The sequence below is a fragment of the Vulpes vulpes genome, chromosome 3 (genome assembly GCF_048418805.1).
Source record: "Vulpes vulpes isolate BD-2025 chromosome 3, VulVul3, whole genome shotgun sequence".
NCBI classification, from domain to species: domain Eukaryota; kingdom Metazoa; phylum Chordata; class Mammalia; order Carnivora; family Canidae; genus Vulpes; species Vulpes vulpes.
In genome coordinates this window covers 9,287,391-9,314,649 of record NC_132782.1, presented here as the reverse complement: position 1 = coordinate 9,314,649, position 27,259 = coordinate 9,287,391, and positions in this window count along the sequence as shown.

Sequence of the window (27,259 nt, the reverse complement as noted above, 5' to 3'; positions counted from 1 at the left end):
TGTCTCTCTCAACCTGTCATCTTGATATAGTTCCCTTTCTTTCGTATTTTATTCTACTTCTTTCCTTCTCCCTCAAAAATATGTAATGCTTACCTATATACATGTATGTATAACGCTTACATATATGTACTAACACATATGTATTCATATAATGTAAAATATTTTTTGCACTTATTTAAAAAGATCTTTCTTTTTTTTAATAAATTTATTTTTTATTGGTGTTCAATTTACCAACATACAGAATAACACCCAGTGCTCATCCCGTCAAGTGCCCCCCTCAGTGCCCATCACCCATTCACCCCACCCTCCACCCTCCTCCCCTTCCACCACCCCTAGTTCGTTTCCCAGAGTTAGGAGTCTTTATGTTCTGTCTCCCTTTCTGATATTTCCCACATACTTCTTCTCCTTTCCCTTATATTCCCTTTCACTATTATTTATATTCCCCAATGAATGAGAACATATAATGTTTGTCCTTCTCCAATTGACTTACTTCATTCAGCATAATACCTTCCAGTTCCATCCACGTTGAAGCAAATGGTGGGTATTTGTCGTTTCTAATGGCTGAGGAATATTCCATTGTATACATAAACCACATCTTCTTTATCCATTCATCTTTTGATGGACACCGAGGCTCCGGTGGTTTCCTGTCTTGTTAATTTTTTTTTGTATTAAACGTGTAAATTGCCCTGGGTAACATTGACATTTTCACAATATTAATTCTGCCAATCCATGAGCATGGAATATTTTTCCATGTCTTTGTGTCTTCCTCAATTTCTTTCAGAAGTGTTCTATAGTTTTTAGGGCATAGATCCTTTACCTCTTTGGTTAGGTTTATTCCTAGGTATCTTATGCTTTTGGGTGCGATTGTAAATGGGATTGACTCCTTAATTTCTCTTTCTTCAGTCTCATTGTTAGTGTATAGAAATGCCACTGATTTCTGGGCATTGATTTTGTATCCTGCCATGCTACCAAATTGCTGTATGAGTTCTAGCAATCTTGGGGTGGAGGCTTTTGGGTTTTCTATATAGAGTATCATGTCATCAGCGAAGAGGGAGAGTTTGACTTCTTCTTTGCCAATTTGAATGCCTTAAAAATGTCTTTTTGTTGTCTGATTGCTGAGGCGAGGACTTCCAGTACTATGTTGAATAGCAGTGGTGAGAGTGGACATCCCTGTCTTGTTCCTGATCTTAGGGGAAAGGCTCCCAGTGCTTCCCCATTGAGAATGATATTTGCTGTGGGCTTTTCATAGATGGCTTTTAAGATGTCGAGGAAAGTTCCCTCTATCCCAACACTCTGACGGGTTTTGATCAGGAATGGATGCTGTATTTTGTCAAATGCTTTCTCTGCGTCTAATGAGAGGATCATATGGTTCTTGGTTTTTCTCTTGCTGATATGATGAATCACATTGATTGTTTTATGAGTGTTGAACCAGCCTTGTGTCCCGGGGATAAATCCTACTTGGTCATGGTGAATAATTTCTTAATGTGTTGTTAGATCCTATTGGCTAGTATCTTGTTGAGAATTTTTGCATCCATGTTCATCAGGGATATTGGTCTGTAATTCTCCTTTTTGGTTGGGTCTTTGTCTGGTTTTGGAATTAAGGTGATGCTGGCCTCATAGAACGAATTTGGCAGTACTCCATCTCTTTCTATCTTTCCAAACAGCTTTAGTAGAATAGGTATGGTTTCTTCTTTAAACGTTTGATAGAATTCCCCTGGGAAGCCATCTGGCCCTGGACTTTTGTGTCTTGGGAGGTTTTTGATGACTGTTTCCATTTCCTCCCTGGTTATTGGCCTGTTCAGGTTTTCTATTTCTTCCTGTTACAGTTTTGGTAGTTTGTGGCTTTCCAGGAATGCATCCATTTCTTCTATATTGCCTAATTTATTGGCGTAGAGCTGTTCATAATATGTTTTTAAAATCGTCTGTATTTCTTTGGTGTTGGTAGTGATCTCTCCTTTCTCATTCATGATTTTATTAATTTGAGTCTTCTCTCTCTTCTTTTTAATAAGGCTGGCTAATGGTTTATCTATCTTATTAATTCTTTCAAAGAACCAACTCCTGGTTTTGTTGGTCTGTTCCACAGTACTTCTGGTCTCGATTTCGTTGAGTTCTGCTCGAATCTTTATAAACTCTCTTCTTCTTCTGGGTGTAGGATCTGTTTGCTGTTTCTTCTCTAGCTCCTTTATGTGTAAGGTTAGCTTCTGTATTTGAGTTCTTTCCAGTTTTTGAATGGATGCTTGTATTGCGATGTATTTCCCCCTCAGGACTGCTTTTGCTGCATCCCAAAGATTTTGAACGGTTGTATCTTCATTCTCATTAGTTTCCATGAATCTTTTTAATTCTTCCTTAATTTCCTGGTTGACCCTTTCATCTTTTAGCAGGATGGTCCTTAACCTCCGCGTGTTTGAGGTCCTTCCAAACTTCTTGTTGTGATTTAGTTCTAATTTTAAGGCATTATGGTCTGAGAATATGCAGGGGACGATCCCAATCTTTTGGTATTGGTTCAGACCCGATTTATGACCCAGTATGTGGTCTATTCTGGAGAAAGTTCCGTGTGTTTTTGAGAAGAATGTGTATTCAGTTGAGTTTGGATGTAAAGTTCTGTAGATATCTGTGAAATCCATCTGGTCCAGTGTATCATTTAAAGCTCTCATTTCTTTGGAGATGTTGTGCTTAGAAGACCTATCGAGTATAGAAAGAGCTAGATTGAAGTCACCAAGCATAAGTGTATTATTATCTAAGTATTTCTTCACTTTGGTTATTAATTGATGGATATATTTGGCAGCTCCCACATTCGGGGCATATATATTGAGGATTGTTAAGACCTCTTGTTGGATAGATCCTTTGAGTATGAGATAGTGTCCCTCTTCATCTCTCACTACAGTCTTTGGGGTAAATTTTAGTTTATCTGATATAAGGATGGCTACCCCTGCTTTCTTTTGAGGACCATTTGAATGGTAAATGGTTCTCTAACCTTTTATTTTCAGGCTGTAGGTGTCCTTCTGTCTAAAATGAGTCTCTTGTAGACAGCAAATAGATGGGTCCTGCTTTTTTATCCAGTCTGAAACCCTGCGCCTTTTGATGGGGTCATTAAGCCCGTTCATGTTCAGAGTTACTATTGACAGATATGAGTTTAGTGTCATCATGATATCTATTCAGTCCTTGTTTTTGTGGATTGTTCCACTGAACTTCTTAAAGGGGAATTTTAAGAGTCTCCCTTAAAATTTCTTGCAGAGCTGGTTTGGAGGTCACATATTCTTTCAGTTCCTGCTGTCTTGGAAGCTCTTTATCTCTCCGTCCATTTTGAATGAGAGCCTTGCAGATAAAGTATTCTTGGTTGCATGTTCTTCTCATTTAGGACCCTGAATATATCCTGCCATCCCTTTCTGGCCTTCCAGGTCTCTGTGGAGAGGTCTGCTGTTACCCTAATATTCCTCCCCATAAAAGTCAGGGATTTCTTGTCTCTTGCTGCTTTAAGGATCTTCTCTTTATCTTTGGAATTTGCAAGCTTAACTATTAAATGTTGAGGTGTTGAACAGTTTTTATTGATTTTAGGGGGGGATCTCTCTATTTCCTGGATCTGAATGCCTGTTTCCCTTCCCAGACTAGGAAAGTTTTCAGCTATGATTTGTTCAAATACATATTCTGGCCCTCTGGCCCTTTCGGCGCCCTTGGGAACCCCAATTAAACATAGGTTTTTCTTCCTCAGGCTGTTGTTTATTTCCCTTAATCTGTCTTCATGGTCTCTTGTCTGTCTCTTTTTTCCTCAGTTTCCCTCTTTGCCATAAACTTGTCTTCTATGTCACTCACTCGTTCTTCCACCTCGTTAACCCTCGTCCTTAGGACTTCTAGTTTGGATTGCATCTCATTCAATTGATTTTTAATTTCTGCCTGATTGGATCTAAATTCTGCACTCATGAAGTCTCTTGAGTCCTTTATGCTTTTTTCTAGAGCCACCAGTAGCTGTATAACAGTGCTTCTGAATTGGCTTTCTGACATTGAATTGTAATCCAGATTTTGTAACTCTGTGGGAGAGAAGACTGTTTCTGATTCTTTCTTTTGAGGTGAGGTTTTCCTTCTAGTCATTTTGCTCAGTGCAGAGTGGCCAAAAACAAGTTGTATTGGGAAAAGGAGAAAAAGAGAGAGAAGGAAAGAAAAGAGAAAAAGAAAAATGAAAAAAGGAAGAAAAAAGAAAAAAGAGAAAGAAAAAGAAAGAAAAGAAAAAAAGGGGTGGGGGAAACAAACAAATCAAAAAGCAAAAAAAAAAAAAAAAAACAACAAAAAACAAAAACAAAACAAAACAAAACAAAACAAAAAAAACACGGGGGAGTATCTTCCGATTCTGTATACTTTAAGTCCCTTGACTTCCCCTGGAACTTGTCCGTCTAGCTGGGCTTCTGGGGGAGGGGCCTGCTGTGCTGATTCTCAGGTGTTAGCACTTGGGGGAGCTGCTCTGCCCCTGCCAGGTGCAGGGCTCAGTGGGGGTTGTTTACCCCGTGAGGCCCCAGGAGGAACAACCGCAGTGGCGGGGCCAGCTCTCCAGCCCTGGATTCAGCTCCCGCAGTAACTACGATGCTCTCCGTCTGCAGGGGCCTGGATGCTCCGGGGCGGGGTAAAAAGATCTTTCTTTTAAAATTTTAAGCATGGATTTCTTTACCCTTTTACCTCTCATAAAGAATTGATCTTACATGGGCTTATCTTAGAACTCTATTTGTTAAAAGATGAACTGAGGCAGATTACAATTTTTAAGAGTTTATTTGAGCAAAAATTGATCCGAATTGGACAGCATCCAGTCTAGTTAGTTGAAAGGAGCTCCGAGGAGCTGTACAAAATGAAAAGCTTTTATTGGCAGAAGGAAGCAGAAACAAGGAAATTATACTAGGTAAAAAAAGTGTAGTTGGGTATCGCAAGGTCACTTTCTTTTAGGGGACAAGAGTCTATCCATCAGATTACCTAAGTAGTGCTGACCAGTTAATTCCTGAGTGACTGGTTTAAGATTCCATTTCTGGGAAAGCCAGAACTATAATTACATCTCAGTTTGGTGACCTAGGACTTATCCTAAAGGATTCTAAGTGCGGCCTGTTTTGTTTTTAACAATCCATCCCTTCTTATTCAATATTTTAATTCCCCACAAATTAAAAAAAATCTTATCTGGAACTTTTTTTTTGAAGATTTTATTTATTTATTCATGAGAGACACACAGAGAAAGGCAGAGACATAGGCAGAGGATACTGATGTGGAACTCAATCCCAGGACCCCGGGATCACAACCTGAGCCAAAGGCAGATGCTCAACCACTGAGCCACACAGGTTTTCCTTATTTGGAACTTTTTAGATAAATAAATACATGGGTACTAAAAGGTAGTATCTTTTTCCCCTATTAAAAACAAAAGCAAAACCAAACTCTTGGAAGTTTATTTGAAACTTCCACCCCTATTTTAAAAAGTTAGAAAACACTGTTTTATCTGTATTTGTTTCATCCTAAATAATTATTTGGCCTTCAGTTTTTCCCCAAGCATGGGTGGGTCATTGGGTCCATGTTACACACATAAACACACACACTCACAAAGTAACCATGTAATTTGTTAAGTAATAGGTGACCAAACAGCAGCAGATTGATTCATTGCAAGACCTCTCCAAGCCTTTAATACGATCATGTGCATTGTGGATTTGCTTTAATTCTTCATTTTCTTTTTCTCATAGCATTTTATGATAGAGCTCATGCCCCATAAACATACTGTGGGAAATATTGCTTGTTTATATATTATGTAGTATAAGCAAATATCTCTGCAAACTGCATTTGTTTTCTTTGCCGGCATAATAATAATAATAATAAAAGATTCCATTAAAGCTGTGTCAGAAAAAAAAAATGAATCTAAACCAAGAAGTGCAGTATTGATATTCTAGTGTGACCTAGAATTACCTTAGAGAATCTATTCTAGGTTTCGTGCTCCCTTGGTTCTTATGTTAAGAGTTAAAATATAGATTTGAGTTATAAACAGAGCTGACACACTAACAAAAATAGAACTTAAAATGGTCCATACCTATTTTTCCAAGACACCTTGAAAGAAAATTTTACACAGTAAAGATTTTGAGATTTAATTTAGAGATTAAAAAAACAGTAACATTTATCTATTAATAATTGGTACATCTGACTCTCAACATTTGGTAGTTATCTTTATGGCACCTGATGTCTTTTTTCCCAAAATGGAATTAAAATCTGACGACCATGTGTTCTCAGTATAAACACAGATATACACAGGCATACACAAGGATTGTAGCAAGATTGCTTTCTGCCTTCTGCTATGTCTGCATCAACTGGAATCTAAATTTTTTTAAGTTGCTAAAGTAAATTGAAAAGCCAAAAAAATTATGTTGAAAATAATATCTTTCTAATCTATGCACTGTTGATGATAAAATAACATTTCTTTAAGGCATTCTTTTGTGAGTACATATCCACATTTCCTCATCCTTAGAGGAAATTGTGGTTTTTCGATTATAGACTCAGGTTGTGTGTTTGCCCGGGGGTAAACAGATTTTTAATAAATGGGCCATATTGAAAATTTGTTATCTTTCAAATCAATTTAAGTCTTTCCTTCAAAGTGGAGGTCTGCTCATGGTTTCCTAGTTTTGGATTGTTAATCTACATTACAACTGACCCTTGCCAAGGCTGGTTAGGGGATTGTAACCTTCAGAAGGAAACATCAAGCATAGTGCATGCTGGGATGCTGACCTAATTCTTGAAACTTCAACAACAGCAGTGACACCTTTGCAATTAGTACAGCGTCAAGCTTCCTTCAAAAGGCTTCAAAGGGACATGATGCTAAAATCTGCAAAGACCTTCCAAGGTGGAAATTAAAAAATTAATAGAGGTGACCATGGGTTCAAGAGACTATATTTCTGTTTGCTTTTCTTGCTCCTGTCCCAGCTCCTGCTGGGAAATCCCACACAGAGATGTTAATCATAATTCCACCAGAACTTGCCTCAATATTTTCACGATGACTCATCAACAAAAAGTCTGTATGGTATAGGGTTTGAACCTTAGAGTGGTTATCTTAGAGCTGGAAAAAAAGGGTAGAAAATTTCCTTGACATTATTCTGTCATTTGATACTGACACTTCAGATTTCCAGCACAGTGTTCTATCTAGGGAACCCAATATATTTCAAATGTTTTATCTCCTTTTTCCCCCTTCTTCACAGCATCATTTCAACAAGGGCATGAAGTATTATTTCTATTGTAAGAGAGGTCACATTGCACCAGGGAGTTTATAGAGAAGCTGGTCCTGTGCCATTCTAAATTTAGCAAGAAGATCCCACTGTGCACAGACATTTGGTCCTACATAATTGTGGGAGAGTCTCCAGCTTTGTTTCAGAAGCTTATGAAAACAAACATGACCCTCCACCACAGCAACAACCAGGTAGCCTAGAGCATCTCTTGACTCTCGCTTAATTGAAGCTTTACCCAGCAAAGCAACTGCTCCTTAAAGATACAAAATTCCAGCTGTATCTACACATAGCAATCAGGCTGCAGAGGGAGCAAAGAATGGAGACAGTACCTAAGGCAGAATGAGTTCCATACAGAACCTAAAAGCTGGTTCTTCTCCTGGAACCAGAAATAAAGTATTCCTTTGACAGTAATAACTGTAAATAGCTGCTGAACTGTGCCCTCCCGAAACTGTGTTTCAAGGTTGCCTTCAGTGGGAAGAAATACATGATGCTAATAAATACCAAATGATAATGCGACAACGTGTTATAGATAATATAAAGACTGTACCATGAAAGGCAGGTATAGAGATTATCAATCAGGAAGACCACAAAATGAATCCCATAAGCAGAATTATTTTGTCCATCCTTCTTGCCTTGTTTTAATTTTAGTTTCTAACATTTAAAAATTGGGAGAGTTTCACTCCAAGAACCATTCTCTACCTTCTCTTAAAATCCGGAGGACCTGAACAAGTGTTTGTTAATGGATGAGTGGATAAAGAAAATGTGGTGTGTTTATGTGTCTATATGTATACACACACACACATTTCGGACGTGAAAAAGAAGGAAATCTTGCTATTTGTGACAAAGTGGATAGACCTTGAGGCATTATGCAAAGTGAAATAAGTCAGAGAAAGATGTATGTATTGTATGTATTGTATGACCCCAAATGAAGTCTAAAAACATCAATCTCTTTTTATTTTAAGATTTTATTTATGTATTCACAAGAGACACAGAGAGAGAGAGAGGCAGAGAGAGAAGCAGGCTACCCGCAAGGAGCCTGATGTGGGACTCGATCCCGCATCCCAAGATCATGACCTGAGCCAAAGGCAGACGCTCAACCGCTGAGCCAGGTGTCCCTAAAAACATCAGTTTCATAGAAAAGGAGACTGGAATAGTGGCTACCAGAGGCTAAATGCTTGGGAAAACGAGTTGTTGGTCAGAGTATAAATTTTCAGCCATAAAATGATTAAGAGCTGTGTCTAAGGTAGAGCCTGGTGATTTCAGTTAACAAACCTCTGTTGCATACATGAAAGTTGCTGTGAGATAGAGCTTTAATGTTCTTGCCATAACAACAGCAGAATGGTGATCATGTGAGGTGAAGGATGGGTTAAGGAACATTATTGTAGTAAATATTTCATAGTGTAAATGTGTATCAAATTGTCACATTGTACATACTTAAAATTACACAATGCTGTATATATAATGCTGATATACAACATTAAAAATTAAATTGGAGGACCTGACAATAGCAGGCCCACATTAGTTAATGCCAAAAATGAGCTTAAGCTTACTTCACCCTACGCCCTCTACTTAGTCTGTTTTGCTTGTTATTTGGGCACCTGAATTTGCAAGTCCTGCTCTAAGAGATGCTTGAGATATAAAAACTGCCTGGATATCACCCAGAGGCTCCAAATGATATAGACAGTGACTTTCAGAAGATAGCATCTAGAAATATCAGTTTTAAATTATTGCAGTTTGGAGCAATAAGGAGCCCAGAAACAGGTACCACAGGTACCACAAAACAACTAATCTAATGTGAATGTAGAAGTATTGCAAAGCCCACGCTCAGGAATGACTGAGGCTCTGTGAATCCCTATTCTTCACCATGAACACTTAAGATTGCCACATCCATTCATCTGCTCTGACTTTTGAAAAGCCGTAGTATTTGAAGGAAGGCCCCTGGGTTTGGTGTACGGTATAATGATATGTCTGCATTATAGTTTATTTCCTGAAACAGGCAGGAATTTCTCTTCATGAAGATCTAAAGTCATGAAGAACTTAAACCAATAACTACTGTCAATGACATAGAAGCATTCAATATGTGAAATTACATACAATATATTTTCATAACACTTTACACTTAATGTGCTACACATGCATTAACACCTTCATTTCTGATAACAACTCTGAAAAGTAGGCAAAATAGATATTCTTGCTCCTGTTAATAGTTTCTGACAATAAAAATGACTTCTGCTGAAAAAAAAAATCATATGAAGAGCAATGAGTAGAATTCTGACCTATTTTCTACCAATAATAAAATTTTGGAATGTGTCCTTTAAATCTCTAAATTATCTGCAATTGAGAAAATGTTATAGAGAGATGCAGTTGTTAAGAATGCAGGTTCTTACTCTGGATGCTGCTATTCCAGGTGTGTTGCTAAATAAGCCAGACCTTGCCAAGTTAATATATATTTTTAAGTTTTATTTTTCTCATTTGGAAAAAACACAGAACTATAGTCACTGTACAGAATAATTGTGAAAAAAATGAGATAATGCCTGTTAAGTATTTGTAACTGTGGCTGGAACATAATGGAAATTCAGTAAATAGTACTTAAAAGAATTATGTTAAGATTCATAAGAAAATAAAGAATTTGAATTTACCTGCCTGGCTGAAAAACTGATTTAGGTTATTTTAATGTAACTTTCTAAATAGCATGTATGGGGAAAAAAGCTCAATGTGGCTTTAACTTATTCAATGGAATATATATGTACCAAGACTCCTATAAAGATGCTAGCTAGCATGGTACTTGGGGAAAAATTTTGCTTTTGGATTCTATTAATTTTTTGTGTGCTGTGAAATTTTTTAAAAAATCATTTCATTTTTATTGACAGGATATTTTTAATACTTGAAATGCTCTCAAGCATGGCTTTTAATAGTTTATTTCACATTTGCATTAACAAGTGGAAACATTCGAAACGATGTTTTCTCCATTACAACTGTGAGATATTCTATAAAACTCTTGGAGAGCTGTAATCTTCCTTCCAATTTGCAACAAAGTTGATTTTTTTTTCTTTCTGTCCTTCAGAATTGGTATAATTCTCTTACTGGATAATGAGAAACTGGTTTACATGAGTCGAAACTCATTAAGATGAAAACCAACCCAGGCTCCTACTTCTCTGCATACCATATAATAGATACTGTGTTCTCACGTTAAAATCAGTATAAATGCTTAATTCGTTGCCTGATTATCATTCATTAGAAATGGATCTTGACAACACTGCAATATTACTGACTTTTAATCTGTGAACTACATCCTTACAAAACACAACCAAACTGCATTCTCTTTATATGGCATACTTCACATTTCACACATTTCCCAAATCACAAGGTTGACAATGCAGGCACCTCTAAATCATGCTCATAACACTTGCTGAATACCATGTGTTTTTGTTATCTTCAATATTCTAAGGCTTCATGCAAAATTCTACCACTAATTATTTAAAGTATCTAAGTCAAATTGGTAATGACTTTGGGACTTGGCTTAATTAAAGAACTGAAGGTTTGGGTAAACCCATCCAGTTTGCAGTCTTTACTTGTAGCTTCCTAATAGTTTGTGTGCAGTTGTTTTGGAAGAAAAAAAATTATTACCTTTCAAAACTTGGCAGTTATAGGAATTATTTATAAAGGTAAAACCAAGATGTTATTCTTCACTAAAAATGCCCAGTTTTTGTTAAGAAATAGATTTTTGTTTTAATCTGTAGTCTCGGGATCCCTGGGTGGCGCAGCGATTTGGCGCCTGCCTTTGGCCCAGGGCACGATCCTGGAGACTCGGGATCGAATCCCACGTCGGGCTCCCGGTGCATGGAGCCTGCTTTTCCCTCTGCCTGTGTCTCTGCCTCTCTCTCTCTCTCTCTCTCTCTCTCTCTCTCTCTGTGACTATCATAAATAAATAAAAATTTAAAAAATTATTAAAAAAAAATAATCTGTAGTCTCTCTCAAATTCAGATTATAATTACAAAGCAAAAGAAAAAAACTATAAAATCATCTCTCAAGGCAGTGCTAATATTTTTTTTTAGTGCTAATATTTTTAATTGCCCTTTTAACTTAGCTTAATAGTTTATATTTCATTACATCACATTTTTAACATAGCAATTTTTATATAAGATTCTTATCACTATTTTTTGTATATTTTATTGACTATAAAGTTGTTTTGCAGTTACCAACATATGCAAATTAGTTGCATGAATACAAACTTTGATCTTCACATATGTATGCATATGTTTTGTTCTTATCAATAGTTTATATTAAATATATGTTCATAAAATATTTTTCATAAAAATAATAGCATATTAAATAAATTAGGATCTTTAATCTTGCTCAAGCAATTTTATGAAATTTATCATTAGCTACAGGATATATATACATATTGCAAGAGAAAAAAATTTGTTGCATACGAAATTTACACAATGAGGCAGCATTAAAATACTACTTATTCTGATGCATTGCACAGTGTGTTTATAGACATTTTTCACTCAATGGCTAGTATAATGAGGACTAGAGAAACTAAACTACCTAGAGAAAAACTAGTAGTCAGAAATTAAAACTAGCCAGAAATAAAAGAAATAAGCAATGGATCCTTATCAGTTGACACCCCATTTGAATATATAATGCAAGTTGCTAGAGAAGAAAGAGAACCTTTATAAAGTTTGCACATTAATTTCTGTCAAAAGTATTTTTTTTACAATTCACTTCATTAGTTAGTACCTCAATATTTGTGGTAGAAAGTATAAGTAAAAAAATAAAGGGTGAATGACTAAAATATTATAATCTGACATTATTGTACATTTCTATATACATGGCTATTGGCTTTTATAGAAGTTATAAATAACTAACTTCTCTAATCGTCATTTAAAATCTGTTTATAAATGAAAGAGTACCCACTTCTTTGCTTGGAAGCTAAGAAATTGGCCCCTATGCCCACTATGGACTAAGAACTCATGAAGAATCAGCCTCTGTTCTTCACAGAGGCTTTAGAATAGTGCAAGTTATTAACTCAATCGTTTCCTTTAAAAAAATAAATTTTTTCATGGTCCCAAATTTTAAGTCTGAAAACCTTTAAACCGAGATTCCAATAAAAAAAATAGCCATATATTTGAATCCTTGGCCTATTTCAAAAACTTAGTCTGTGAGGATACTTCTTTCTGTCGCACAATTCTCCATTGCCAGTTACCATTTACAGTCTCTGTTCCAAAAAAAAAAAAAAAAAAAAAAAAAAAATCCAACACATATTATTGAACCATTCAGAATAAGTCAAAATCCTTGAATTTCATGAAATAATTTGAACTGCAAAATTTCACTAATGGTGATATTTTAAATTATACTGGTAAGATTTTAATTATTTGTATTTGTGCACTGCTACAGGATAAGTTGCTAATCATTATCAAGATATAGGATCATTAACAATACTATCATTAAAACAGCTAGTACTTTTAAAGTACTTTGTATACATCACCCTTGGATGTTATATGTATTATTTCATTGAATCCTTGCAAAATTACCACCATATTTTATTTAAGATGGCATCAATTATAAGAAACATCATCACTTCTCATGTCACTAACAGAACTGATGCCTCCAATCAAACTATGTGCCCATGCTAAAATGCCATAGGCTGTACAAGATCTCCTGACTTTGGAGATGATGAAATGTGGGACAAAATATGTATTAAGCATCTATCCAACTATTCTAAAGAAATAAGGATGCTTCTATAATTGTTTCAGAACACACACACACAAACACATATCTTATAGCATTTATGAAATGAATTGCAGCCCTTTGATTTATCTAGTTGCCTTTTCAGTTACCTAGCAGATTGATGACTCTGTATATCAAGACATCATAGGCATCTGTTGCTTTGCCACCCATTTTCTATTCCTTTTTCATGTGCTAACAACATCCTCACTTTGCTTTGGGGGTCCAATTAGTTAGGTGTACTCTGCTCGGAATTGGAAGTATGAGCACAAAAATACTGACCATGATACCACCCTCAAGAAATGGTCTGTTCCCTTCCTTCCAGGTGCTGAGAGCTGCCTTGGACCTGACATTTCCAAACCTAATGATTCAATAATTTGGTTTATCCTTACACTCTACAATCTATTTAATCTATCTGTTCCTTTCCAAATAATTCCCTTTCTGATTCACTTGCTTGCAGCTAATGAACCTTTAATGACACCTACCATGAAAGCCAAATGACCTTTGATACAACATGATTCCATGGCCATTTAGATGTTACAACACTAAGAAAATATTCCAGCGAAACTAACAAACTTAAACTACCTGTAAACATATATCTACCAGGTTGTGTTACTTTTTGATTAATTAATTAAAATTTAAATGTTTATATTTAGAGTATTTTGTTGTTTTTAGGAGTCCATAGCAGCCAAAGTATCATATGGGAGCTTGTCTAAGATGCAGATTCTCAAGCTTCACTCCAGATATATTTAATTAGAATCCACATTTTTTAAAGGCCACCATTCTCAAATGCTAAAGTGTGAGAAATACTGCTTTAAATCTTATTCTGAACCAAATACATGGAACTCTGTCGGCTAACACAAGTAAAAGCCATTCTTAAAACTATTATGTCTGTTTCAGTGAGAAACATCCATGATTGTTGGAAAGTGCACTTGGAAAACCTACAACCCACAAGTGGCTAACATTCAATGAAAACTATCTTGTTTGTTCATTATCTTTTAATCATAAAATTTACTTAGCCTTAGAGAACAATGTGTTATAAATTATACACTTTTCGATGGTGACTATTTTACATTTATTTTTAAACAAGTCAAACACAAATATTCATTCTTATAGCCCAGTGAAAAAAAATAAATATAGCAAAAAGCTCTAGGTTCTTTGCATTCTTCCTACCTCAATAATTCCTTATTTCTCCTAGAGTTAATAAATAGTTAAGTGCCCTTCCAGATATTTCTATTCATGTGTGTGTGAGTGTGTGTGGTTATACACATAGATAGACGAACATACAAGTTTATTTAGAGATGCAGGAACTAATATAGGTAGTATGCATAAATCTATAAAAAGCTTCATAAACTTTTCTGTGGAGAAAATAACATTTACTTTTTTTATTTCTGAACTCTCAATACATGCCCATTTTCTCCAGTAATGGGAAGTTTATTTTTTCCAATTTTTGGTAAACACAGTCAAATCAGGCATTCCACAGTTTATCCAGTGATATATTTAAGTTCCAAGGGCTTATGTAACTTAATAACATCAGCAGGGGGACTCTGGTCCTTGTCACCACCTCTGCATGCAGTATCTGCTGAGATGGTCATGCTCACATTAGGTATCAGGTCATACTCGAGACGAATGGACTTTCATTGCTATTTGTTCCTGCTTCTGCACTGGGGTTTATGAGGTCTCTGAGACTGGAATAGGCCTGTTTGCCAAGGCACCATCAAGAAGACATTTCTATTATTCTTCTGTACCATGGTAACATGGAGATCTTTAAGGGCAAGTACCTCCCCTCAGTCCCTAGGCAGGAGATGGGACTTAGGCCTTTCCTACTATCAGATCTCTGAGCTTATCTAGGAGTTTCGTGATCATCTCTGGTCAGCACAAAGGGGAGGCATAGTGTCCTATCTCAGCAGATCTTGCCAACACCTAACATTCCTGCCAGCTTCTCTAGTATGGCAAATTTTATCTTTGGGGGAGTCTCTCCTCAGTTCCAATAATTATCTCTTTTTGTTACCTTATGGAATTACCTACAATCTCTCATATATATTGAATATAGTGGTGATAGTGTCATTTTGTTTTTACAATTTAGTAGGGCCCTCTATCTTTCAAGAGGATACCACTTTATCAAATTAAGAAAGTTTCTTCCTATTTCTTACTTTTTTTTTTTTTAAGAGAGAGCACATGTGTGCTCTTGCAGAGGGGTAGAAGGAGAGGAAGAGAGAGAATCTTAAGCCAGGTCTAGGCCCAGCACAGAACACAGCGCAGGACTTGATCTCACAACCCTCAGATCATGACCCGAGCTAAAATCAAGAGTTGGATGCTTCACCCACTGAGCCACTCAGGTGCTCCTGACTTACCATTTTTTAATATCTGCCAAATCCCTTATGCTAGTTTTCTCTTTGGAACAATTAATTACTTGTAGATCCCCTAATGTTGAGTCCTTTTTGTGTTTTTTTAGAACAAATCCTACCTGGTTACAATACCAAGTCTGCTAGAACACTGTTGGAGTCAATTTATAATACATTTTTTAAAGATTTTATTTATTCATGAGAGACGGAGAGAGAGAGAGAGAGAGAGGCAGAGACTCAGGCAGAGGGAGAAGCAGGCTCCATGCAGGGAGCCCAACGTGGGACTTGATCTTGAGTCTCCAGGATCAGGCCCTGGGCTGAAGGCGGCGCTAACCTGCTGAGCCACCAGGGCTCCCCAATTTATATTTTATCCACGAGTTTTATATCTGCATTCACAAGTAAGATTGGTCTACTTTTCTCCTTCTTGTATTAGCCTTATGTTTTTATTTTAGTGTTTCATCAGTGGTATCAATATCTTTCACGTAAGAAATGTGTCATTATTGAAGGGCTAATGAACAGTTAGTTGTCTTATTCTGTCTTATTCAGTTGTGCAGAGTTTCATGGCTCTCCTTTGCTTTATATTCCATCACAACTAACTGAGCTTAGTATATTGTCACCTTGCACTTAAACTCTATAGTATTTTAGTAACCGGTAAGCCACCAATATGACTACCTTCTAAAACATTTCACAGATCATTGCTAAAGTAATCTTCTCAAATCTTTTCATTGCCACGTATTCTTCCCTTTTCAAAAATCCATTCCCAATACTAATTCACTTGTGAAAATTGTGCCTTGATCAGGTAAAGGTTAGATAAATTTATTTTCTGACGTTGACAATTATAACAAAATATGGTTAAAAAGCACATTTTATATACATAATATAAATAAGCTATAAATAATACTTTAATATTTCATTCTGAATGCACTTAGAATAATATAAGAATCTTCATGAAATAGTTTATCTTTTACGATGCTATAAAATGGGAGGAGGACTCTTATGGTCTGAGTTTCTAGATAAAGTTTTCTCTCAGAATTCAAAGGGAAAAAAATTACAGAGATGTAGAAAGCAACAACAGTATACTTGTTACTCTGTGTGAACATATGTAGTATTTGTATTTGTGATTTAAAGAAGCAAATATTGTCAGTTATAATTTATAAAATAAAATGTGTATAATTGTCATTCATCAAAAATTTGGAATGTTTTAGTTTATATGTCATCTTGAGAAAATTAAATGAATCTTAGCTAAATATAGAGCTCAAGTTTCATCGATTCTACTGTGTCTCATCTGTCTTTGCAGAATGTACAGCTTTCACTCATCCTTGGAATAGATGCCTATGACAATATATATAGATAGATCAATATTCTCATATACATGTATATATATATCTCATATACATATATAGTCACATAAATTAATACAAATATGCACATAAACTAAGGTGGCAAACATTAAATGCATTCAGCTAAAGTGAGGGAAGAACCAGTGAAAATGTAGAGTGATGGAAACAGGGGAAACTCAAATTTTTGAAATGCATTGGACAATGTAAATTGAAGTGAAACAGCACTTATTTCCAGCATCAGAAAAACATACACAAAACTCTCTGGTTGGATCTATTTTGGTCTATAGGCTGCATTTTTATTTATATGCCAATGTAGCTAAGTTTAGTAATCCTCTCCTCTCTGTTACCGCCTGTAAAAACAACACTTTTTGGAATAAAAATATGTTTTTACTGTAACCTGTTTAATATGCATTTTTCTTTAGTTTTACCATATGATTCAAATGTATGGTTTCTTTCAGGCAATAATTAGATTATCAACCTTACCCCCTCCCTTAAGCCTTTGTACTGTGTATTACCTCCAGCAATCAACACAGTCCCAAGTTAGGGCACAGGATCCTGAAAATAAATGTCATATAGTTTTTGGAGTAAGAGTTCAAAATAAAAATTAAGTAAAATTATAGAAATAAAATACAGTTCTTATGAACATTCATTTGTACACCAAAATTCATGTCATAAATTTGTACGCCAAAATTCATGTCATATATATGTATATAGTTGTTGTTTTGAAAAGGAGGAATGCAAAAGAAAGAGCATCCCAAGCAGGAAGAACAGTCTATGGAAAGGTGAAAAAGTTAAAATGAATATTTCATATTGTACCTAGAGAATGCATGACTCCTGATACAAAGTAGCTGCAAAATAAGTATTTATTGAACATGCCAAATTAAGAGCAAACACCAATAACTGATGAGACATTTTGTTTTTGTTTTTCTTTTTAAAAAAAATATTTTATTTACTTATTCATGAAAGACACACAGAACTGGTATCGCTGGGATGTCTGGGTGGCTCAGCTGGTTAGGCACTGGATTCTTGGTTTCCACTCAGGGTCATGAGATGGGGCTTGTGTTGGGCTTTGCACCAAGCACAGAATCTGAGATTCTCTCCCTCTCCCTCTACCCCTCCAGATCCTGCTCTGTCTCTCTAAAATAAATAAATCTTTAGAAGAAAAAAAAAAACTTGTATCATTAAGTCCAGTGTATGTAAATACACTTAAAAGGCCTACCTGTTGAATTTCCAAATATTTTTCATATATTCTGATTTGTTTCATATCCCAAACTTAAAATGTAAACATCCCAAATGAAATCATTTTCTTTTACCTCCCCCTATCCAAATTAACTATAATCTCTCACTCTTTCTTAAAAATACGTAGACAAACTACATTGCCTAACATTTAGTAAGATGATTCAATAATTAAAATTAGTAAGTTACCAAGATGGCAATTATTTTCTTCTTTATAAGGATCTCTGTACAATATTCTAAAAAAAATTATATTATATCATACGTCCCATACCCAGGTCAGGTCTAGATATATTTGCAACCTCTTGGGCTCCCTAATGCAAATGTACCTCTATCTCCATAGCCATCTACCATGACAGACTTTTCATTGGCTCATAGTCAGATATGTTTGATTCCACTCAGCTGATTTTGTTTTTGAGCTTTTCCCCATCTGGTGCATCTACAGTATTTGTTATACCATATATGTATTTCTCAAGAATCTTATCAGTAGCTTAAATATATTCAAGTCTTAATAGATTCAATATTGTAGATTCTTCTCACTTTAATGCTTTTCCCACACTTTTTTCATAGTTTTATTTTTTTAAATATTTTTCATCATGTAGCCCCTAAATTGGTCCTTTTTCCTATTTTCTACATACTTATATAGAACTGACCACTATCTCTTTACCTTTGTAAAGATGTGTTGAGATTTCTATTTTTGTATTTGAGCTTCACTGATCTTTTTGTAAATTATTATTTTGTGTTAGTGACTCAAATCTAGTTAGCTCTATGACCTCCTAATGCTCCTAATAAAAGTAAATCACTTTTCTTAACACATGATTATGTGTCCTAATTAATAAACTCAGTAATTATTTTTATGGTAGTTGGGATCACTTTGCCCTTTACATTTTACTTGTTATTACTAGAACTTTAAACAAAGTGTTTCAATGAAAGTTCAAATGTATATAGTAGGTACACTTTGAATCTTGTGATATATAATAAGGAATTGAAGCAGGAACTACCTCCATCTTAAATGAAGGAAAGTGAGGCTTAGCAAAGTTGGGCAATTTATCAAAAGCCATTTAACTAATGGCATATTCAAAAAGAATATCTAGTTTATTCCAAACACTTGTTGGCCAAACTTCTGTTTCTCAACTACAACAATATCACACCACATGAATAGAAAATTAATCATAAATTCAGATTGAAGAGGATTTACATCTTAAAATAACCCAAGTGGAATTCTACTTAAGTAGCATCTGTTCCCACCCACCTCTTCTGATTTTTTCCCCCAAAGTGCAAGGATTGAGGACATTCAGCAATGTTCTTATGTGTTTTACCTCCAAATTCAATATTTAAATTGACCTTTTGATGTGAGTTACATTGTCCTATAAGAAACGGACTGTATGTTCTATAGTTAAAAATTCCTTAAATCAAAATAGATCTCATATTACATTTTTAAAAATGGAATTTGAAATTCAGCTAATAATTTCTTATGGTAACATTATAACAAGGTTTTATTGAACATGCATTTGTATATTCATATTTTTGTCACAAATCTGGTTTGTTTGCCAAATACATGATCTATTAAGTTTTGTTTTCCATTGCAAGGTTTTCTTTTATTTGTATTTTGCACAGGATGATGATCTGAACTCACACATATTTAGCACCCCATCACCCACCAAGCGGTAAGTACCAAAGCCTTTAGCTCACAATATCACACACAATTTCTAACTTATTTTTAATATTTATGACCATTTATCTGTTGTCATTAAGCTCTATAGCACTCACAGATGTTAGGAAGCACCTAAAAATGTGTGAACTATGGACAGCAATGCAAGTAATGAAAATGAGCCTCCCTATGCAGTCTGCTATGCTTATCTTTGTCTGGTACAACTTCTTACTTTTTCTTGCAAGCATAAGAAGCAGATTTGGATATTCATGTTAGTTTCTTGGGGTTTCATGGAGGTTGAGAGTGGAAAGTGGTATCCTTTTAATTTCTCCATAAGTAGCACAAGCTTACCCAAGACTCTTAGGTCTATACTTCAGTACTCAAGAAAATGTTCTTAGTCTTTGGTGCTCCCTCAAGGGCTTACAAATACACTTATGCAACCTAAAGAATAGGCCATTGCCTCCCAGTAGCTAGCATCCTGTCCTAGACATAAATAGAGATGGGGTCCTAATCCAGACTATGGACCCTAGAACTGTCTTCTTTGCTTATCTTTCTCCTACTTCTTCCTTACATCTTTTTCTTAAGATTTTTATTTTTTTTATTTTATTTTATTTTATTTTATTTTATTTTATTTTATTTTATTTTATTTTATTTTATTTTATATTTTATTTTTTGTGAGCGAGAGAGAGCTTTCATGAGTGGAGGGAGAAGCAAACTCCCCACTGAGCAGGGATCCTGGTGCGGAACTAGATCCCAGGACTCTGATCATGACCTGAGCCCACAACAGATGCTTAACCGACTAAGCCACCCAGGGACCCTTATTCCCTACTTCTATCTCTGTTTCCATTGCCTTCTCTCAAAACATTTAAAAGGTAACAGCTCTTTTCAGTAGGAACTTATATGATATGTGTATCTCTGATTGGAGCATAGTGAAGACAAATTTGGCTCAGAAGGCTTTTATGTTAATTGCAGTTTCTGAGGTCTCTAAGAGTTCAAAGTTTCCAGTTTTGTTCCTTGATTTTATCTCCTCCCATAATATGAATTTTTATTCTACTCAAATCCTTTAACAGGCATTTAGGCTCATTTATTCCTTTTGGCTTACTAGGCAGGAAGTAAGAGGGAGAAGAAAAAGAATCTAATTCCCCAAGCTTCTGTCCTATTTTTTCTTCACATCTTCTGGTGATATTATCAGAGTCACTGAGTCAATCTCATTAAACACATTATAGCCCAAGATTTAGATTACTTATTACACTTGGTGCCTTCCAAGAGTGGTGTGTGTGTGTGTGTGTGTGTGTGTGTGTGTGTGTGCGTTTGTACCACACAGGAGTTTTTAACAAAGTGTTAACACCTGACTGAGTATAATGGCAAGGGCCCAGGATAGAAGGATTTACGTAACCATGAAAATGTAACTATTAAGCGAAATATTTACCCAAGAAAAACTTTGTGTCTTTATGATTCTACCACAGAACAAAGAAGGTCTCCATAATTAATTCAATGGGCTAAGAAACATACCACTATAACATTCAAGTAAAGAATTATGAAATAGCAAAAGATTTTGAAGCATTTGTGTGTTTCTCTTTTGTAGTAAATATTTATATTCTTTGGTTGCCATAATCTATGTTCATAATAGGTTCCCTGTTTCTAAAAAAAAAGCATGAATGCTTTAAGAAATTTTCTCTGTTTTAGAGGTTGGATTCTAAATACGGAGAGGTTTCAGTAAATATTTTTGGTGTTATTGACCACAAGAAAGAAATGACCTATAAAAATAATTTTTACCCTCATTTGTGCTACTGTGTCCAAAAGAGGAGCTGTGTAAACAAAATCAAGGTTAGCACAGCTTACGACAATAGCTAATATTTATTGAGTAGTTACAATGTGCTAGATACTATTCCAAGCATTTTATGCTTATTAATTTTGTAATCCTCAAAATAACTCTAGTAGGTTATTTTAATTCTCCAAGTGATGCATATTGGTGGCAGTTTATATTAATTCCTGTTCAATCCAAATCAGCTTCCTTTTACCATAGCAAATCTCTATCATGCTTTATGTACTTAAGTGTTATAATCATTGAATTATAAACAAAATTAAAACAATTCAGTTCAATTAAAGCAAATTAATTAAATCAAAACAAATCTGTTAAAATAAGAATATCAAGTGAAATTTGGCATAATTAATCGAGTGATGATGATATTATGGTATTACAACCCTTTTCAATAGTGCTTCCTTTAGAATTTCCCTGAAGGTCAGTGAAAAATGGAATCCTTATTGTGCATTAGTAGGAGGCTATCTTATTCCATAAACTGATGATTTTGCTATTAATGAATTGAAAATTTAGTCCATGTGTAACAATTATTTTCTGTAAGACCCAATTTATTTAAGAAATTGATAATTAGTCCTTATCACTTTGAGTGCAGTTTGAAATTCCACCACTATTTCTTTGTTGTGAGTCACTTCACTAACTGGAACAATTACTGTTGCATCCCTAATTCCACTCTTACAGTCCTGCAGTAGCACTTCCCCTCAGCTTCTAAAACTGACTTTTTCTTGCTTATACCTTTCTTGGGGAAGTGTCTGGGTACGGAGGACAATGGTAACTCTTTGAATCTGAATCTCTTCCTACATCTTTCTGGGGAAAAAACAAAAACAAAAAACAAAAACCACAAGATTGAAAATAACAAATAAAATGACATAAACAAAAGCCAAAAATGAAACAGAAATCAGCCATATTTTAGACTTTTCTAGGAGACACCAATGCCATCTAATTCTTATAAATAGAGAAATGAAAACCAAATTCCAGCAGGCTCTCATGACTGGTGAAAGTCTCCAGGTACAAAGAGTGAAGGAAGGAGACTTTAGAGATTCTGTGAAAAAAAAAAAAGAGTAGAATGGAACATATAGCTAAAAGATAAATAAATCACTTCCAGTAAGAAATTACAACAGGAAGTACCAAAATACCAGAAACAAGTCAAGAAATTGGTAGTTTCCAGCACCAGCTACAAGAATGGGGCTTCTGTGTAGGCAGAGATGGAGGAATGAGCCTTTGGGGAGCATTGCTTCTTATGGGGAGAATCTGCAAGATAGAGCAAGAAAAAGAAAGGAGGGGGAGAATTATAGCTAAGGATCCTACAGAAATGATAGATAAAAATGAGACACCATTCATTCCTTCTTCCTGCTACCATTGCAACTATAAATGACACGACCAATTTTTTTTTTTAAATTCACTTTAACATACTGGTAGACAAAGGCATTCTTGAGCTAGGAGATTATTAAAAAAATGCCAAGTATTAAAAAAAATCAACCAAAATCAACACAAAGTACCCCAAAGAGTAAGCAGAAAATTCAAATTAAAATATTTCCTGTGATAATGTTTTTTCCAAAATTCAATAAGGAAGTAGAAGGACACTGTGTCAAACACTCTAAATTTTATTAAAAAGCCTTTAAAAAGCATTTAGTTATAATTCTAGAAAGCCATTAAATCAGGAAGTTCAAAAAATGTGACAAAAAAGGACACAACATAGGAAAAAAATGCAATGAAAGTCCAACTCAGAGAAGAAATTGAAGGCAAAAATGTCAACCAGGAAATGAAGAAGAAATTAGAAGTTACCAGGGAAATATAGATTGGGATACAAATTTAATAAGTGACTTTTTATTTTTAGGAGTAAGAAGTTTAAGAGGAAAGTGGATGAAATGCCAGGAAAGTTAAAGAAAAAAAATCTGTCCTTAATATGATTAGACTCACTGGAAAATTAAAAGAAGCAGAATAGAAATGAACATTGGAATCTGTAAGCCAAGAAAACTATCCAGAAATTTAAAAATTGCTTAAAACTACATTTCAAAAGGGCCTATCTTGTACCTGGGAAAATGGTCTAAAACAAATGATTTGGCAAAATACATTAGGAAAACTATTCTAGTTTAAGGGGGAAAAATAGTTCCTCCAAACAAAATAATGAAATTATCTATAATGGGAAGTATATTAGTCTAACACCAGCCTATCAAGAGCAATATAAAGCACAAAGCAACAATGGAGCAATACTTCCAAAATGTTCAAAAAGAGAAAAGTTAAGCAAGGTTTCTATATTTAGCCAAGTTGTCTTTAAAACCTCAAGACTGTAGAAAAACAGTTTCAACTGTGCAAGAACCCACGGTCCATTGTATGGGTGAGTCGTTTGTGAGGCATCTACTCCAGGATGAGTTCATGTAAGTAACCAAGACATACCAAGGAAATCTTGATACGTGGATTTATGATGATTTCATATATTTAATTGAAAATCACAGACTACCTCAAGAGTAGAGTAAGAGATGAGAGGATAATATTTAAATGTCAACATTCTATTTAGATTAAAAATGGAAGGAGAGAGAAGTGCAAAATCTGAAAAAGGTAATTGGCTATTGCATATGTGAGTGCCAATGACTACTACATAACTATTTTGTCGATATTGATAAACTGATTCCAAAGTTTATATGGAAAGGCGAAAGACATGCAATCTTTTTCAACATAATATTCTTTCTTCATCAGTTGCCATGTTTTCTTTTCAAAATAGGTTATTTTTGCTCTTAATTCCAGACTTCCATATTAGTAAAAACATGTTGTTAATATCTCTGCAAAAGTAGACTGGTTATTGGAAAATTCCCTTGGAAACAAACTCAGGTGTATCACCACGGGATGTACTTTTGCCATGCTTAAGGAAATTGGCAGTTAGTTGTTTATTTGGGTTGCTCTGGGATTCTATTTTAAACTCTCCACTATTATATACCCTAAAGGATTACACATGCCTGGTGGCAAGCATGCTGAGTATGTACAATTTGATTCACTTCATTGCTCAGATGTTCAATACACATCATGGTAATGTGCAAACTGAAAATCACAATTTCTCCTCTTGCTGAGCATAAGGGACTTATCAATACTGATGATTCTTCTCACGCAGGCTTCTGTCCCTGCAGAAATCTTTGAGACAGCTGATCAATGGCTAGGCCGCCATTTAAAAATTCATTATGATCCCCAAGGAAGATGTGATGCTGTGTTTCCTTTTTATAGCTCAGGAAACGTCTAACCGCCTGCACCTACTCCTCTCTTTCATTTGTTGTATGTGGGGTGGCCTATTTAGAAAATATGGACTACAAACCTAGAAAGAAAGAAAGAAAGAAAGAAAGAAAGAAAGAAAGAAAGAAAGAAAGAAAGACAAAAGGAAAAAAGAAAGAAAGAAAGAAAGAAAGAAAGAAAGAAAGAAAGAAAGAAAGAAAGAAAGACAAAAGAATGTTTTTCCCTACCTTACAAAATTTTCCAAAGTCATAATAGATCTCCACCGAACAAAGTTAGAATGTGACATATCATGATGGAACTAGATAATTAGGTGAAAACTTACTAAATAAAAACAAAACTCAAGCAATTCACTAGTTTAGTCTGGTAAGTGAGTCTGTAAAAATCAGATGACTGAAATTCTATCCTTATATAATTCTGCACATGTATTGATTAGTTAAAATTTATGGAATCTGCTATGACTGATCATTATTCTTCCCTAGCAGAGTGACTTTTAAATTTTGATTTACAATATAATCACCTGTAGAACTTGAAAAACTCATAGATGCTCAAGCCCTTCTTTCCCCAAACTTACTATATTGGATCTCTAGGGCTTGGTCATTTGCATTTTTAACTAGCTCATCAGATAATTTTGATGTACATCAATTAGTGGATCATTCTCTTAGCACATAGTAGGTCTTCTAATATGATGCATGAAAGGAATTTACTATTAATTGTTCACTATCAGTGCCCGGTATTTAGAGGACCAGTTTCTTTTACTGTAACTATACCTTTGCCACTGTTCTATTGGCATCTCACTTTACATTAATATATCTATCCTCTAGTGGTAGGAGGAGGTAAAGAGAGATGAAATAAAAATTTGTCAGTTTTTCTTCTCAAAGGTTTTGGTAAAAGGTTGAGAAGTAGACTAAAATTGATTTTCAGATTATTCTGGGGATTTTTCTATCTACACTCTCCATGATTTTTTGTTGTTGTTGTTCTCACAGATTAACAGAGATGATTATGTTATTTTGGATCCTAAATAAATCCTAAAATAGATTCAAGAATTACAGAACTAAAGAATTAACAGTAGTCTCAGAGATTATCTCAATCATGCCAGTTTCTTGATATAGAACCTGAATGATTTTATTTATTTATTTTTTTTACTTTCAAACAGGCTTTCACTTTGCTTGATATCTTCAAGTCAGCAATATAGCGTAGGCCCATTAACTTGTAACAAATGAGCATAATGTGTCCATGAAGTCTTTACATCCTATCAACTTTATAAAATATATGCAATCTTGAGGCAACTAGTTTGAAAGAAAGGGAAAATCTGAAGAGCAATTTACAAAAAGGGATATATTTTTTTAAAAAATATTAAAAAGAGGAATCTAAGGGCTTATATGGACTATCATGTAGGAGACTAAAACCGTGTTTTCGATTGCAATTGGGAATGAAAAGCAAATGTGTTTTAGATTGCTTCAGGAAGTGTAGGTTCAGAACTTCTATTTGCACTTTCCTCAATCTAACTACAATATGTCATGCCTCAGTCTCTTTGCACATGCTATTTCTTCTACTTGCAATGTCTTTGTCTTGCAAGTTTTTCTTGGCTTCAACTACCTTCTTTTGGCTTCTAATAGTTCTAATAATAATAATATTGTGCTTGGCTGCTAGAGCTCTCCTCAAACAGAGGTCATATTCTGTTCACCTTAAGTTCCCCATTCTTATTACAGTGCCTTGAATATACTAGTGCTAGAAAAATATGTTGAATAAATGAAAAGTTAAATGAAAAAATAAAATTCCTTTTGATGAACGAGTTATGGGTTAATCCAGAAAAAAAAGTGATTGTGGGGGGTGGAGGAAGATAGAGTGAAATTGTGTTTTCTCTTCAGAATTTGTCACAAGGTAAATGTGTGAAGCCTCTGATTTTTTTCTTCAAGCCCATTCTCTCTCCTAAGTTTACAGGGGAGGCAGTGAGCATGGCAGCTCTGGTGGCCTCTGAGAAGTTTCTTCTTTAGCTAGACCTACTACTTTAAAAATCTGAGCACAGAATCTGGGGCCAGACTGCTTGCAATGATATTTATACTGAAACATCTGAATGACGGGAGCTATAAGGTGCAACCTTCTGTTAGAGCAGCAACTTTACAGCCTTCAATAATCACAGAGCCTAAAAGCCTAACTGCTGGCTATACCCAGGCAAAAGCCAACTCCCATCACAACAGATTAAAAAAAAAATACCCTGCATTTTGTTTTAACCAGAGCTTCACCAAATTTAAAGTGTGTAAGATTCATTTGAGAAGCTTGTAAACCCACATTCCCATTGACAATTGATTCTGTATGAGTAAGAAGTTGCCTGGAATCTGAAATTTAGCTAATGCTTTGTGATTCTAGTGCAGTTGGTCTTTGAAAATCATTGTTTCATATTAGCTGCTGAAAAAAAAAAAGTTTTTGGCTAATTACATGATGAAATCCTAAAAATTTGCCCAAATAACATACAATTATTTTAAAAATACTTAGTTAGCCTTAATGGAATTAATCAAGATATGTAAGAAGTTTATTTAATTCCTATTCTTTGCAAGATAGAGGCAGACAGTATAGTAGTTCAGAGACTGCTCTGTATTCTTACTGTGCTTTGGGAAACAGGGCACTGGTAGGAGAGATGCTTAAATGTTTTGCATCTTAATTCCTTCCTTTTTTAGGAATGGGAAAAATGAAAG